The following is a 9,634-nucleotide window of genomic DNA, read 5'->3' as shown; positions in this document are numbered from 1 at the left end:
GGCAGGCTCAGCACCCCCGAGGAGCATCTTGCAACCCTCAGACACCGCTGAGATGCTCTTTTGTGTCACTCTGTGGGGTCATTGAGCCCTCAGGAGCCGCTTTGTAGCTCCAGCTCTTTATCACAGCCCCACGGCCCAAGGAAGACAGAATGTGCCAGGGAGATAACAGGGAGAGACTTCCCCATAATGAGAAATTACCCTGATTTCACGGCTCTTACAAGCAGCTGCTGCTGCCATCCTGACCTTTCCTCTGCTGAAGATCAAAGGGAGCAGGGCTGGGCTCCAGCCAAGGGCTGCACTCGCCATGCTTTGCATGTGTGATGTGACCCTGTCCTGCTGCCCAGCCACTGATGCTGGAGGCACCTGTCTGCTGGCACTGAACCCTCCCTGTGCCCCTGCCCAGGTTGGCCACCACGGCGTGGGTAGCCAGCTGTCCCCACGAGCTCCTGGCTCCCTTTGCTTCTAGAAGAGCAGGTTAATCCAGGAATGATGAGACAGACAAGACAAAGATGGTGAGGGACCAGTTGAACCCCCAGTACGATGGGCAAGCGAGGTCCCTGGTTCCCTGGCCCCCACCTCTTCTCTTGGTGCTGCCTGTGCAACACTCCCGGCCTGAGCAATGCTGCTTAGCTGAAGAAATATTGTTTCCAACAACAGAAACCTCTAGAGAAATAACAGGAGAGATCCCATCATGGTTTAGATTTTAATTACGCTCAGGAATTCTTTCCTGTTTTTAAGCTTTGTTTAATAACCCGTTCCTCCCCACCTGCCCCTCCCCTGCTGAAGGAGGTTTAAAGAGCTTCAATTTATCCCTCTGAAGGGACTAACATCAAAACACTGCTGCGGCAGGATATTTCTTCCTAAAATACCCCAGCAGGACAGGCTGGGGGATCCCTCAGCCTTTGCTGGGCTCTGGCCCAGGACAGGACCACGTGGCTGCACCCAGACCCAGCACCCTGGGGAGCCGTGAGCCACCTTCACCAGGGCTTCCACTGTCTCCCTGGGAGTTGATACCTTATTCCAGGGACCTGTTTTTTTGGTCCAACAGATGGACATGGACGTGCCCTCCCCAAGCAATACCCTTGGTCTCTGCCTGTTTGGAGGCTGTGGCTCCGATTGGCTTCCCAGCTAGTCCCTGTGAGTAGCAGGGCACAAAATCCTTTGACATTGCCCAGAGCATCCCCTCTCCAGAGGATGCTGCCCTTGGCCTCGGTGTGGGCAGAGCAAGGGAGGGGGGATGTTTAGGGTGGCTGCTCTGCAAATGAGCCAGCCCTAATGGCCACCTCTCAGCCCCCCCGAGGGGAGATCGATGGTTCCTCTTTGCAAGTCGATCTGCTGGGGAAGGTCACCGGGGCTGATGCAGCACAGGCAGCATCCGCAGCCGTGCTGCCAGGACAGAGGTTCCCTTGGCTACTGCTCTGCCCGTTTTAGGGCCTTTGTGCTGGGAGGGACGGGGACCCTCTGCAGCCAGGGGCAGCACAGAGAGACAGACCCTTTCCTCTGGGCTTTGCAGTCCCTGGAGGGGAAGGTTCAAAGAGGCTCTGCCCGCCCACCGCAGCTCTGGGCATGCTGCTTGTTTGTTTGATTAGAGAGAGGAAGAAATAAATAGAAGAGATACGAGCATCCCTCTTCACTCCCAGCTCCTATGCAGAACTGGCTTGATTTTTCAAAAGGACTCAGCATCCAGAGCTTCCAAGCTGTCTGCATCATTTAGACAGGCACAGGGGGAGATGAGCCCTTTGAAAATCCTGTCCCGCCCGGTTAAGAAGGAGCCGTTCTTCCCCGCAGGCTGGTGTTTCCTCCCACCCTAACAACCTGTGGGGTCTGTCCCCGTGTCTGCAGCCTACAACCGAGGGAAACGGATCCTTGTTTCCTGGCACACACCTGTCTCTCCAACACACACACTGCTGCAAGGCACAGACACACATTGTGTGGATTATGAGCTGCTCTCGCTGTCGTGTTGTCGCAGCTCAACAGGCGTGTACAGCCAGAGGAGTTATCACCTCCCCGTGCCCGGCTGCTGGCAGCCCCTGGCAGCCACCACACCACTCACCCCACGCCAACAGCCTCCCCCAGGCTGCAGGAGCTGTCTGGGGATCAAAGCTGGGGGGGAAAGGAGCCCCCCCAGGAGCTCACAGGGACCCAGCACGGAGCGTCTTCGTAGGGATGGGAGATGCAGTCTAGGGAGAGGTGTTTGATTTGCCTCACCAAGGTGGCACCCAGCTTGTGGAGATGGCAAGTGGGCACTGCTCACCCTGCCTGGCCCTTCAGTGTGGTGCTGAGAGAGCTGAGCTGTGATGGGGGTAAAACGGGGGGGCACCAAGGCTGAGCTGTCCCCTGCTGCCAGAGACCCTCATGGACCTCACAGCTTGGAGCAGGCTGGGGAGATGGAAAGGGAGAAGGACCCTGACTGCAAAGGGACCAGCGCACTGCAAGGGGTGGTTTCCCATGGACAACCCACACCCAGCTCCAGCCTGCATGCTCCAGGCCACGGGGCTGATGTGAGCCCAGGCTCTGCACCATGGGGAGCACCACGGCCGGGGAGCCAGCCAGAAACCCAAGGGTGGGGGAGCTGGAGCAGAGGCAGGAGCTGGAGGTCTCTGTTTCTGCTGAAATCTGGCACCTTCTCCCTCTCTGGCAGCCCCATTAGAAGCTACAATTACAGCCGAGTGTTCACAACACCTTCTCCCGAGCACCCTGGGGATCCAAGCCAAGAAGGATGCTCTGGAGGGGCAGGCTGGGTGGGTGGGAGCTGGGCTCACCATGCCACACTAGCACTGGATGGGTGATGGAGCAGCACCAAGCTGGGGGGGTCGGGAGGACAGGGAGGGAGCTCTGCAGGCAAGGCCACCGTGTCACCACGCAGAGTGAGGGTGGTGGGTGCCCCCGTGGTGGGGGCAGCAGCTCCTGGTGCTGCCATCCCACACAGCCACGTGCTCCTGAACCCCACGGGTGCTTTACTCTGCTCCAGGCACTGAAGCCAGAGGCAGTGGGGGGGCTCAGGGGGGGTCCAGCCAGCCCCAGCCTGGCTGGGGACCCTCAGCAATGCAGCTGGCAGGATGGGATCCCTGGAGCTGGCCAGAGAGCTGGTGGCAGCTCCACTTCTCCCTTCAGCAGGGTTCAAAGCCCACCTGGGACCTCCAACAATTAATTTTCCCAATCTGCCCAACGATCAGCTTCCGAGGAGAACAATTAGCCGGTCACAAATTGTAATTGTCATCTCACTTCTGATTTTAATTTGGCCTAATGAAGGCTAAGTGATTCCATCTCGCTCCTCCTCCCCCCTGGCCCCATGGCCCTGGGGCATCCCCAGCCCACAGCCCAGGACGGAGGGTGCTGGGGGAGCCCAGGGAAAACCATTAATCCCTCTGGCAGGCTGCTTGTTTTCAGATATCATGGCCAATCAAAGTTTTATTTAAGGGAATTGGCTGCCTGTGACTGTGCATTCTGGTTTGTCACAGCCTGTTAGCCTCTCGCGCTTGCCCTTTGAAGCAGGGGCTGTCATTTAATCTTCATCTAAAAATAATGCACTGACTTTGGGGGGATTTTTTTACCCCCTTTTTCTGATTTGAACTCGCTGCCACTTGTCCAGCTCTGTCTGCATCCTGCTGCCCCCACCCCATCCCCACCTCCCTGAGGCATTATCTCCCGCAGCACCTTTTGGATCTAGCAATGTTTCCTAATGAATTCATGGTCTCTCTGAATTGCCTTTCACTTTAATACTTAATTTAGATTGAAGAAGGTGGTTGCTGGGTCTCGAATACCAAGTGAGGCTCTGGCGTAGCTTTGGCTGGAAGTCACAGGATGCCTGGTGGGGTTGGGATGAGCCAAACCATCCAAGTTTGGTGAACTTTGCTTCACCCCCCTCGCTACTTTGGGAGCCTTGCAGCCTCCCTCCTCCTCCTCCTCCCTCCTCAGCGTGAAGCAGATGTAGGAGTTGGCGTCTGGATACAGCAGCCCCAGGCTCTGGATCTGTTCTCACATCATCTCATCCATCCCCTGGAAGCCTGGTCCCAGCCCCCCTGGCTCTGCAGCTTCTGTGCATCACTGAGCACAGGGCAAAGCGACAGCGAGATGCTCCTCAGGCAGGGAACAGTTGCTCTGCCCCACGCCCAGCCTGCTCAGCCTTCCCTCCTTCCCCGAGTGCCTGATAATTTTAACACAAGCACCAAGGAGAGGGCTCCTTCATCCTGATGGAGAGAATGAGCCTCTTCTGGGGTGAAGCATTGCAGCTCTTTTATAGCACCAATTAAAACTGGAGAGAGAATGAGACGTTGGCAGGCAGTAATCACCCAGACTGGAAGACGGCCTGAGTGTGAGTTTTAATAGCTTTGCTTTAAAGGGAAAACATACTTTCTGTGCCTCTTGGATGAGCAGAAACCTGGTTTTGGAGCTTCTGTGAAGCCTGTGAGGCTGAGTAGCAGCATGCCCTGAGCCCCATGCTGGGACACGGCTGCTGCCTCGTCCTATTAAAAGCAGCAGGCAGTGAGGAAGGAGCAGGAGAAGGGGAGAGGAAAGTGTGTTACTGAGCTGAAGATTAAATGACAGCTACACGAGCTGATCTCTCAGGGAAAAACCTCCCAGCTTTCAGGGGGGGTTGAAGTAAGTGGAGCTGGTGCCTTTTCAGCCCTTTTCTGGATGCCAGCAGCAGCATCCTGCCACCTCACCCCACCCGCCGTGGCCATGCTGGGAGCCTGGCAGACCCTGCCTGGCACTGCCACTGGCTCCCTTTTGCTTCCCCATATTTTTCCTGCTGCCTGCAGAGGGTCTGGAGGAGATCCTGCCCCTGACTCACGCCACAGCCCTCGGAGTTGTGAGTAATGTGCCCTGCAGACATCTTGGGCTCAGTTAGGGCTGATTCAGGTCACTGTTTGCACAATTGAGGTCGAAGCCCATCGTGTCTGAAGCTGAAAACAATTAAAATCACTCCTGGAAAGCCTTAAGCATGGACCTAGCTGCCTGCACCACAGCATCCTGGTGGCTGCAACCAGCAGCTCCCTCCCTCCTTTCCCATCCCATCCCATCCCCTCCCATCCTGCTGCACCTTCGAGGGCTCCAATTTGCAGGATCCCCAGCATCAACCTTGAGCATCTGATCCCCTTGCTCCAGGGAGCTCCATTACAGCTGCCCAAGCAGTGTGTGCAGGATCCATCCCTCCCTGCACTCCCAGCTGGACTCCAAGCATCACAGTTTCCCCTCATCTGACCAGACATTGCAGTGATGCCCACCCCACCCCAGTCCAGCCAGCTCGGTGGCACCAGGATGGTGACTGGAGCTCGTGAAGTCATCAGTGACCATGGGAGCTTCCAGCAATCACACAAGGATGGGCCCTCATCAGGGACAGGAGGATCCCATCAGAGCCATCCTGGCTGCCTGTTTAATTGGGCTGGTGATGGGTGGTGTGGCTGCTGGGGGAGGGATGCTGCTTTGCTGGGGAGGGTGGAGATGGAGAAGTTGGGCTATGTGCTCATTAACTCCCAGTCTTAAGGGGCTCATCACAGATATTATACAGCCAGTGGGAGGATTTTGGTGGCTCAGAAGCTGTGGATGAGAGGTGTGCCTTTCCTGTGCTATTCCTAGAGTGCTTCCCTGCGGTGGTTTAATTTTTTGGGGAGCCTCAGGGCTCTAAATCTGCACCCTGTAGATGAGCCTGGCCCAAAAATTGGCCCCTTGACAGTGTGTGTTTGAGCTCTTCCCTCTTCTCCCTGCTGAGGTTGGTGTCAATACCCTGGAGGTGGCTGCAGAGGAGGCATTGGAAAGGTAAAGTCCTTCATTTTCTTCTGTGTTCTGTAGAACAACTTGGCAGTTGCTGCTGCTGTAGGTTTTTGCTTGAAAATGGCTCTTGAATTTCTCTCCTAACACACATACATATGCACACACATGCCTACGTCCTGTGTCAGGGTTTGGGGGTTTTTTTAACAGTCCTTTTAAACTCGTAATGACACCTCTGAAAGCTCCTCCAAACCCAGCACCTCTCCCTCCTCTTGCAACACGAGTGGATAAAGATCTGCTCAGAGCTCAGTCGTGCAGAGAGAAGCTCCGATGGCTTTTGAAAAACAGGATTTTATCAGTTCTTCCTAAGACAAGCTGGTGGCAGGGCTGTCTCCCTCCCCACGCAGCTCCCGGGTGCTCTGCCTGCAGCATCACCCACCCAGGGGAGGAACCCTGACAGGAGGTTGGAGCCAAGTGGGAGTCGGGTTTTCTGCCAAGGAACAAGTGATAGGACAAGAGGAAATGGCCTCAAGTTGCCCCAGGGGAGGTTGAGGTTGGATATAAGGAAAAATATCTTCCCTAAAAGGGTTGGTGGGTTCTGGCCCAGGCTGCCCAGGGCAGTGGTGGAGTCCCCACCCCTGGAGGGGTTTCCAAGCTGTGGAGATGTGGGGTGAGGGACACGGGGCAGTGGGGACCTGGCAGTGCTGGGGGAATGGTTGGACTCAGTGATCTGAAAAGTCTCTTCCAACCCAAACAATTCTGTGATTCTGCTCCACAAAGGCTCAGCCTGTCCAGTGCCCCTGGAGCTGCTGGAGTGGGGCACAGCCCCTGGCATAAACTCTGCATGGAGATTTCTGGTGCTCAGCTGGACAAGACTGTGCCATGGGCATCAGGGGGGGCTGTAGCTTGGTGTCCCATTCATGCATGTTTGGATGCTGAGCACCCCAAAGGTGCTGGCCTGGTGGGGTGCAGCACCCACTGAAGCCTTCCCCAGCTGCCTGTTTCCACAGAACTCGTAGCTGCCTCATCAGATCCATCAGATGAGGGATTTTTTTTCCATTTGAGGGAAAGGATGTGGGTGCTTGTGCCCCCACATGTCACCTGCATGACCCCTGCTCTATCAGCAAGGCAGCCAGGGTGGCCACATCCTGCCCTGCCACGTGGATGAGGACACTGGGTCCCTCCACACCCTGGGTATGGGATGGATCTGTCAGGGAAATCTGGGCTGTGGCTGTGCTGTAGGAAAGCTTTGGCTCTAGAGAGAGGACACTGCTGCTTTCCCTCCGACCACACAGACCCACCCAGCCCTGTGCACATCCCTCCTGACCCCCCCAGTGCCACACCCCAGACTGTCCTGCTGCCAAGCTGGCACCCCTGAAAGAAGTGGGACAGCGGCGGTGAATATTTTCCATTTCTCTTCCTATCTGGGGATTTATTATTATTATTTTATTTCAGCTCCCCTTTGAATGACAACTGCCTCAAAACAGCTCGTTTGGAAACGTCAGGTCCATTCTTGATAAGTCATCAGTCACCCTGATTGGTGCTGACAGATGCCCCGCAACAGTGCTGTGGTATCTAATATACTCTGCTGCAGTCTTTTGTAGTATCACTTTATTTTATTTATTCAGCATGGCATGAAATCCCTCCTTTAGGAAAGGGGAAGGGGAGGGTGGAATTAACCCTTCCAGCGATGCTTCCGTTCCTGGATGGGCCGTGTGGGGAGCAGCAGAAATTGGGCTTTGATGTGGTGCTTGTGGAGTTCAGAGCTCCCAGTGGCACTGGAGTTGAAGCAACTGCAAGGTCCTGGATTGTAGCCCACTTCTTGTAGCACTGGCCCATTGAGAGCTGACCCTGGACTCTTCACAGTGCTGAGATGTGGCTCCTGAGTGGGTGCAGCCCCCCGGGGTGCACAGCACCCTCCCACCCCTGTCACCCACGGGAAGGGCTGGGATATATCAGTTCAGAGCTGCCATTTGCTCCATCGAGGTGATGACAGGAGCCTGGCTTGTGGCCATAGCTGGTGCCAAGAGTGGGACAACCACGTGCTCTGTCCCCTCAGCCAGCAGCGAGCACCCCGGGCTCCCAGGGCTGCCCCCCAGGAGCAGGGTGGCAAAGCCCCGTGGCTGGGCTGGATGCGACCAGCGGAGCCCGTCCTGGGAGCTGCTTTCCTGCGTTCCCTAATCTGCATCATGGAGCCTTTGTTTGCTCTCATTAACGTGTCTGTGAAGTGCCTGATGTGTGAAATATCCTTTTGATTAGCTGGAATTGGCAGGGCCGGCTGGGACTGGTGGCTGCTCCGCTTTCAAGACCAGGTCTCTCCAGACAAGCCCACGTTGGTCTTGCTCAGTTTCTGGCTGGTAGTGAGTAAAGATCTTGGGCTCAGCTCTCAGGCATGTTCCCCCACCCAAAAACCATGAGTGGGACAAGATAGTGTCACCCGTGGATGCACCCACCCCTCAGGTCATGCTGAACAAAGTGGGCAGAATGCTCTGTTAAAGCAGGGCTGGGGCTGGTGCCTCCAGAGCTGGGGTTCCCCTGGATTTTCCTGCCTTCAGGAATTAATCTCGTTTTCCAACAGCCCCTTTGAACTGTTGGGACTTTGCCCAGAGTGCAGAGGAGCTCAGCAGCTGTGGGAAATTCCCCACGAGCTGAAAGCTGGGTGAGGATTTGGGCAGTGAGAGCAGCTCACTACAGCGCCACAGCTCACGGAGGATCTCTCCATCACCTTCTTTTCTCCTGCTGCCTTCTTCCCACGTGTGTTTTCACCTCCTATCCCTCCTGTAGCCCCAAAGCAGCAGCACGAAATGCTGTTGACAGGCACCAGGCTTTGTTAGCACAGACTTAACCCCCTTGCAGGAGGTTGCCAAGCAAACCTTATACCTTGGATTTGTAGCTGGCATCGGTGAGAGCGAATCCTCCTCCCTGGACCTGCTCCCTCCTCCCTGAAAGCACCAGCAAGCAAAGCCCCCGTGGAGGACTTTCCACCAGGTTTTATTCTCTGTTCCCTTGCTCATTTCTGTCTCGTTTGAACCTGCCTGGCTTTGGTGCTGCTGTGTGGGTCCTGGTCTGCTTTGCACCAGGCAGGACATGGCCCGGCCACCTCCCTCTTGCTGTGAGATGCTCGTGGTGCTTCATGCACAGCCCAGAAAACTGGGGACCTGCCAACCAGCCCTGCCACAGCGTTTGGGGACGTGGTGGTGGCTGGTGCTTGCTTGGGGTCTGTGTGCTGGTGGAGGGTCTGGCTCGCCCTGCTCCTCCAGCCTTGGATGGCAAGTCCATAGCGAGCTCATTAGGAAAGACCTGGAGGTATTTTTCGGGCAGTTCAGGAGCTCGCCTGAATTATTGAACACTCTGCTCCACAGCACGGCGGGCATGGGGAACTGGGGGAGCTCATTACTGGGCTGGGGCTGGTTGTCTCTCAGCCGTGGCACGGCGGTGCCAGGGACGGGCACGGCTCCCTGCTGCTGGGCAGTGCTTGCTGCTGCTGTGCAGGCTGGTTTGGGGAAAGGAGCTGTGTTTTCTGCCTCCGACCCATGCAGGCTGGAGCTGAACCATGCCAGGAAGGTCCTAAGGCAAGAACGTGGTGCCTGCAAGCTTCGACTCACTGTGGAGCTGGAAGGTGGGAATCAAGCAGAGCAGAAGGGAAGAGTAAAGGTTTCAAATGGGCTCAGGATGCTCGGGGCATCCTGGCACTGCAGAACCTCTCTAGATGCCGGGGTTGGGGCAGACAGCTCCACACAGCTCCCCAGTACCCAGGACTGGGAGCTCTGTTGATCACAGACAGCATTTTCTAAAGCCTTTGGGTAATTAAGGAGGCCAATGCCATTTGAAACCCTGCGTGGCGTTCTCAGAGGCTCAGCGATGGCTTTTACAGGCTGAGGAGCTCTAAATTAGCTATTGCCACTCAGGAAGTAGATCCTGG

The sequence above is a fragment of the Merops nubicus genome, unplaced genomic scaffold (assembly GCF_000691845.1).
Source record: "Merops nubicus isolate BGI_N331 unplaced genomic scaffold, ASM69184v1 scaffold24897, whole genome shotgun sequence".
Classification (NCBI taxonomy): domain Eukaryota; kingdom Metazoa; phylum Chordata; class Aves; order Coraciiformes; family Meropidae; genus Merops; species Merops nubicus.
The sequence above is the reverse complement of the archived record's forward strand: the minus strand, read 5'-3'. Positions refer to the sequence as shown.